The sequence below is a fragment of the Clarias gariepinus genome, chromosome 9, assembly GCF_024256425.1.
Source record: "Clarias gariepinus isolate MV-2021 ecotype Netherlands chromosome 9, CGAR_prim_01v2, whole genome shotgun sequence".
Taxonomy (NCBI): Eukaryota; Metazoa; Chordata; class Actinopteri; order Siluriformes; family Clariidae; genus Clarias; species Clarias gariepinus.
Window position 1 is genome coordinate 23951544 of NC_071108.1, and position 7226 is coordinate 23958769.

A 7226-nucleotide genomic window follows, 5' to 3' on the forward strand; every position below is an offset into this window, starting at 1 on the left:
TTGTTCCACTGTAGCACACAAAAGTATATTTAATACACTTAAATATGTGCTTTTTTACATTTAGTACAAAATTAGTTACTCCAAAATAGCAAACATTTAGTATACTAGTTATTAGTCTGGAGCAAGTATACCTTTGGCATGCTAGGATTGAATATACTTAGCATAATTTTTTTTTCACTTGGTCATACTGCCACAGATAAGGAGTTTTAATTAAGGTTTGCATTATATATCAAAATTATGAAAAATATCATTTCTGTGACTTTGAACCTGGATGTTGGAGCCAGATGGTTAAATAAATTATCTGGAATTTTCACACAACAGTCTCTAGAGTTTACCCTAGAGCTCATAAAAACTGGACAGTTAAAGAGTGTGTGAGACTGGTCTTTTTCAGTACTTAAATATCCTGTTTTAGTGAGTCTGTGCCATAACCATACTATGATTAAAACCACAGAGATCACAATTTAGAAAAATTTCTCCTGAATACAGCTACATACACCAGCCTCGGTTAACTGGTAGAGGAGGAGGCGTTGCAGTTATTCACAATAATAATTTAACTATTATACAAAAACACGGACACAAATTTAATTAATTTGAAGTTCTCTATAGTAACATAATAAGTGTAGCTACAAATATTAAGTCAGCTCAGTTGATTCCACTAACTGTCATTTACAGACCTCCAGGCCCGTACTCTGAATTTCTTAGTGAATTTGCAGATTTCCTCTCAAACCTAGTCGTTTCTGTAGACAAGGCGTTAATTGCTGGAGATTTTAATATTCATTTTAAAAATCCAGAAGACCCTGTGAGTAAAGCATTTATGTCCATACTGGACTCAGTAGGAGTAAATCAGTGTGTAGTAGGACCTACTCATAAAGTAGGTCACATATTTAATACTATAATATTATTAATATTTAATAATATTCTTCGGATTAAGTATAAGAAATTTATTTACAAGTCCATTGTCTGAAGTTATATCAGATCACTATCTTGTCTCAATTCAAGTGTGTCATAGTAATAACGTACGCACAGCGCCGCGCTACCGTACTAAACGTACATTCACATCAACTACAGAAAAGCTCAACTACTACCCAGAGTTTTATCAGTAATCTCCCAGAGTTACCAACTTTGATTAGATCACCGTCTGACCACAATGTAGCTCCAGTTAAAAGAAACATTATTAGAGATAAGAAACTTGCTCCCTGGTATAACGATCAAACATGCTCTTTAAAACAGACCACTCGGAAATTAGAACGTAAATGGCGTCAAACTAAATTGTAAGTATTTCAAATACAGTAGCATGGAAGGAGAGCATCCTGAACTATAGAAAAGCTCTTAGTGTAGCTATTTCTCCATTCTTATAGAAAATAACCAAAATAATCCTAGATTTTTATTTAATGCTGTAGCCAAATTAACCAGAAATAAGACCACTGCAGAAATCTCCACAACAACATTGTGTAATAGTAAGGACTTCATTAACTTTTTTAATAATAAAATTGTAAATATTAGGCATAAAATTAAGGCTTTAAAACCAAACAATGTAATTGATGCAGATGTTAATCTAGCCATGTCAGATCGGAACCTAGAATACTTTACTCCCCTTGAAGAGAATGAACTAATTTCACTCATCTCTTCTTCAAATTCATCAACCTTAGTAATGGGCGATATAAACGATATGCGATATAAACGATACAAAATTGGCCTACGATAGAGATTCTAATTCTACTGCACTATCGCGATAATGCATGTTTGATGACGCAATCTACCCGCGAAATTTAGAGCAACGAGCTGCAGCCGGCTGCAACGCATCATCTTGAATAAACATGGCTGAAAGCGTCAGCGAAACAGAGAGACGGTAAAGAGACGCCATGATCAGAGCTATTGATCCACGATATGAGATGCCAAGCCGCAAATACTTCACAGAAACAGAGATGCCAAAATTGTATGCCGAGCTCCGCGAAAATGTTGAAAAAGAGCTGTGTGACTTGAAATACTTTGCTACTACATGGTGGCCGTACCCTCATGGAGCCTTTCCTCAGTCTGACCATTCACTATATAACGGAGGATTGGAATCTTGGCAGCCGGTGTTTGCAGACGTCGTACTTCCCCGCTGAACATACGGCCGAGGAGATCGCACAAGGACTCGGGGAAGCGCTTGAGTCATGGGGTTTTAAAGAAGAATGCCGAGTTTGCATTACTACTGATAACGGAACGAACGTGGTCAAGGCAGCGTCTCTGAATGATTGGACCAGACTGCAATGTTTTGGACACAGGCTGCACCTCGCCATCGGTAGGTTAAAACATTTTGTGCATAAGCATAATATTTATATATGGGTCAATATATAATTGTGGGAGATTTTGAGTTTGAATAATTCTGGGAAAAAATATATTTATTTACAAAATATTATTATCTTCCCTGATAAATCATCCCTGAAATATTTTGTTTTTAGTCATTGCCAAGCTCAGGCATAATTGATTTCAGATATTTAGTTTTAAAAACAAGAAGTTTACTCATTATTTGGTCAACTATGTTACGGACAAAACCTATAAGTTTTAACTTTAAGTAAATGTCAGACATTTAAAAAAATCATTACTCTTGGAACAATATGTGTCTATTTACCTACCTTTTCAATTAAAATACCCAATTAATTAAGAAAATACACATTTTGTTCAATTGAAACCCCAAATTTCAAGTACTGAAGTAACCGGTCTGTATATTTTGTTTCCAAACTGCTTGATTCATGATAATTTTCTTGATGAAATTATGCTGAGGTATATATTTGACAGCTACTCAGTTTCTAAATATTTACTTGGAGATTAGGGAACCATTGAAATACATATATTTTTTTAAAAACATAATGGTAACTTAATTGACAGCCCAGTATCATAGTTGACAAAAGTAACATAGTTGACTGGACATGACAAAGTAGGGTGATGTATTTAACAAAAACAATCCTAAACTATATCAATTATTATATGTTAGCTAATCTTTTACTGCATTTAATCAAGACCTGTTGAATATTTAATGACATAAAGGAGAAATACAGTTGTATCTCAAAAACATTCATATGTTAGAACCCAAGTAAAACATTGGCATAACCTCCAACTTCCAGGCACCCATGAAACCGGTGGAGACAGAACACACTCCCCATTTTCTAACCCAAGAACATGGCCAATTATGGTTTGTTTTTCAATGACTTTGTCAAGCTCAATCAAGTAATCTTTGAGTGTGTGTGTGTGTTTGTTTGTGAGCATGTGTGTGTGTGTGTGTGTGTGTGTGTGTGTGTGTGTGTGTGCGCATGTCCTTAGCCATGAAGATATGATTTGGCAATATCTTCCCACACATCTCTTTTTATTTCAACATGACGTGCTGTCACGTGCTGTGGGGCAGGAATCAACCTGAGCACATCCTCAAATGGATACCAGAGCGCATCCTCTCGCATTGGCCAGTAGTAACGATTGTGTCCCACTCTGTGCATGCACTTAACATGAACATGTGTCTCACTCACTTCAACAATGGTTCCAGGGTAAACCTCATCGTCATATCTGATGACACACCACTGACCAACAATGTCATCTCTATCCCACTGTACTTCAAGGTCTGGTTGTTCTTGGTGCAATGCAGGATCAGCATCTCGCCGTGCACGGTAACGGCGCTGCTTTTCTGCAGCAGATAATCGTGGCATTTGCCTGAAAACAAGTTTACTTTTATAATATTTATTGCAAAGTATTTTATAGTTACTGTACAATTGGAATATTAAATGAACTCCTGAAAACTATAAGAACATGTCATGAATGTCAACTATGTTACTCTTAGTCAACTAAGTTACCTTTGCAGAGTAACATAGGTGACTGGTAACCTAGTTGACATTTTTGCTGTTTTTAGGGATAAAATCAAAATGGTTGCCTAGCACCAGACACCACATGGCATTTTACAGAGAGGTTCTTCTAAATATTATATGTACAACTGAGTAAAATTGAAATTCAAAGTTATTTATGAATTCATTGTAGTAACATTGTTGACATATGATAAGTACACATTTGCCCCAAGCACTACTTTAGGTGAAATAACTGAAAATATGGAGGGAGAACATACCTTGGAGTCTTGGTAGTTTTCTCTTCAGGAGGAAATGACATCATGTGGAGCAGGTCATGTGATTTGGAAAACACACTCTTCCTTGAGGGGTGTATTTGCTATGGGTAATTTAGATGACAGCGACTTCTCGGACACATGTTCAATTTGTCAATTTCTATTGAAAATGTGACATATTGCCCAAAAAGACACATTGTTCAAAATTACCTCAACTTAATGTAAATAATATAATTAAAACTGTTTTTGAATAAGTTTTTAAAATGTTTTTTTAGGTAATGAGATTGTGGTTGCAATTCATTTCGGACGGTTATTTAGTTGACATTTTAGGGATATCTAGTAAATTTTTATAAATAAATGATTATTTCCATAATAATTAACTATGGAATTTGTAAAGAAAAGATCATGAACACTGAAGACTTTTAAAATTTTATTTTAATAAGCATGTTTGCGAGATAAATCTCATGGACATGAAATCTCCCTCAATTATATATTGACCCATATATATATATATATATATATATATATATATATATATACAGTGGAACCTCGGATTACGAGTAACGTGGTTTACGAGTGTTTTGCAAGACGAGCAACAATTTTTAATAATTTTTTACTTGAAAAACGAGCATTGTCTTAGTTAACGAGCACCGAGTATCATGTTTCACGCATGCGCTTCTTGTTTTAACAACGAGCGTTACGTCATCACAAGTGAGCCAACGGTTTTTCTCTCTCTTGCAGCAGAATTGTAGGTAATCGTCTCTCCTGCTGGGTGAATACACACACGCGCTGTGTGTGTGTGAGATGTGCGTGTGCGCGCGCACACACACACACACACATATTAACGGAGAGACCTTTTTTAAAACCGTTTAAAAATTAGCAAGGAAAATCGCTAGTCACACTCGCGTGAGTGCATACTAACGGGATTACTACTGTAAAGTAAAACAACAACAACAAAAATTAAACAGCTCCTCACCTTTGAAAACAGTCGCGACAGAGAAGAGTTTGTGTGTTTATTTGGCAACCTGAGAGAAGGGGAGCTGTAAAGCCGAGACCTATCATCTCCCCTGCTGGGTCTTAGTGCCTGCAATGTTTTTGAGTGTTCGTGTTTGTATCTGTGTAAGGCAGGGAGTTTGTGTGTTTGTTTGGCAACCTGAGAGAAGGGGGCCGTAAACGCGAGCGAGCCCCCCTTCATCCCCCCCTCATCTCAGGTTGCCAAATAAACACACAAACTTCTCTCTGTCGCGATTGTTTTCAAAGGTGAGGAGCTGTTTAATTTGTTTTTTTGTTGTTGTTGTTTTACTTACAGCAGTGATCCTGTTAGTATGCGCTCACGTGAGTGTGACTAGGAATGTTTCTTGCTAATTTTTAAATGGTTTTAAAAACGGTCTATCCGTTAATGTGTGTGTGTGTGTGTGTGTGTGTGCGCGCGCACATTTTACACACATACACTCTGCATGCACAAACGAAAACCCTTATCTGTCGGGGTTTAATTTTACATTTTTTTAAGGTAAAGTACAGGTAAATTTGTTTTATTTTTACTTTATATTTTGTATTAATTATATTTATGTATTTATTTTTTTGGGCTGTAGAACGAATAATTTAAGTTTCCATTATTTCCTATGGAAAAATTTAATTTGGTTTAAGAGTGTTTTGGAATACGAGCCCACTTCCGGAACGAATTAAGCTCGTAATCCGAGGTTCCACTGTGTATATATATATATATATAAACCCAATTGGTATTATATGAATATTATATGAATTATTTTTTGTTATATGTATATATATATAACAATAATAATTCATATAATATTTATATAATAGTTCAGAATTATAATATTTTAACATTATACTGTAATATTTGTGACTTTCTAAAAGGCATTACATTTAGTTTATTTATCTGCAACATTGTGTTGTTTAATTACAGTTTTGCTTTTGCACAATAAATGTTCTTAAAACAACATGCAACGTTTCTTTATTTCTTAAAAAAAAAATAGCAGTTTGGCTTTCCTAAGGGTCTATGTAACCTGTTCTGAAATGGTTCTATTCTAATTTATATAGTTATCTAATATATATCGCAGGAGGCTGCAATGTATATCGCAATATGGATTTTAGGCCATATCGCCCATCCCTAATCAACCTGTATATTAGATCCTGTACCGACACATTTTCCTAAACAGATAGTACCAGCAATAACACACCCCCTGTTGAAAATAATTAATTCTTCACTCAGCATTGGGTATGTTCCAAAATCTTTTAAATTAGCACTTATTAAACCGATTATTAAGAAACCTGACCTGGACTAACTATGACAGCATAACTAAAAGGGAGAGCCAGAAAACACAGACATAAGGGCTCCCTGAGATGAAAAGCAACCAATCACTTCACCGTCAACAAACCTGAGTGATCAATGAGAGTGGGGAGAACAGCATCTAAACATATCAGTGCACCATAATACTCTATGTCCTTAAGTTCCCCAGATCTGCAACTTTAGTAAGCTGGTCTTTCTCATCATGTTTTGCTGAGACATATAACTGTGTGTCGTCAGCATAACAATGAAAACTAATACCATGCTTACGGATTATGTTGCCCAGAGCAAGCATGTAAAGGGAAAAAAGCAGTGGGCCTAAAACTGAACCCTATGGAACACCAAACTCCACTAGAGAACAAGCAGAATAATCACCATTTAAGTCTACATACTGATACAGATCGGTCAAATAGGATCTGAGCCAGGAGAGGGCTGTACCCTTAATTCCTACTACATTTTCTAATCTGTAAAATAAAAAAATAAGAATGGCTGTAAATAATAATGTCTGTAAAATAAAAGAATCAAAGTTTTGGAATAACCTAGTTAAAGTGCAGGGCCCATATTTATTCATAGGAATGAGACACAAAGTTCATTTATGACTGAAAACAGTCCTACTTCAGAGTGGAAATACGACAACTTCTCGCTACCCCTAACCAGTAAGGACACCTCCGTAACTTTTTTACATTTGGGTGGAGATTAGAGTGATTTCCTATTTTAAGAATCTAAATAAATAGCTCTTACTCCTACTTCTGAAAGTAGGAAACAAAAATGGCATCATTCTAAGAATTTTTGGCCACTCAGGTGCAATTTCCTAAACTAAGACGCTTGGTATAT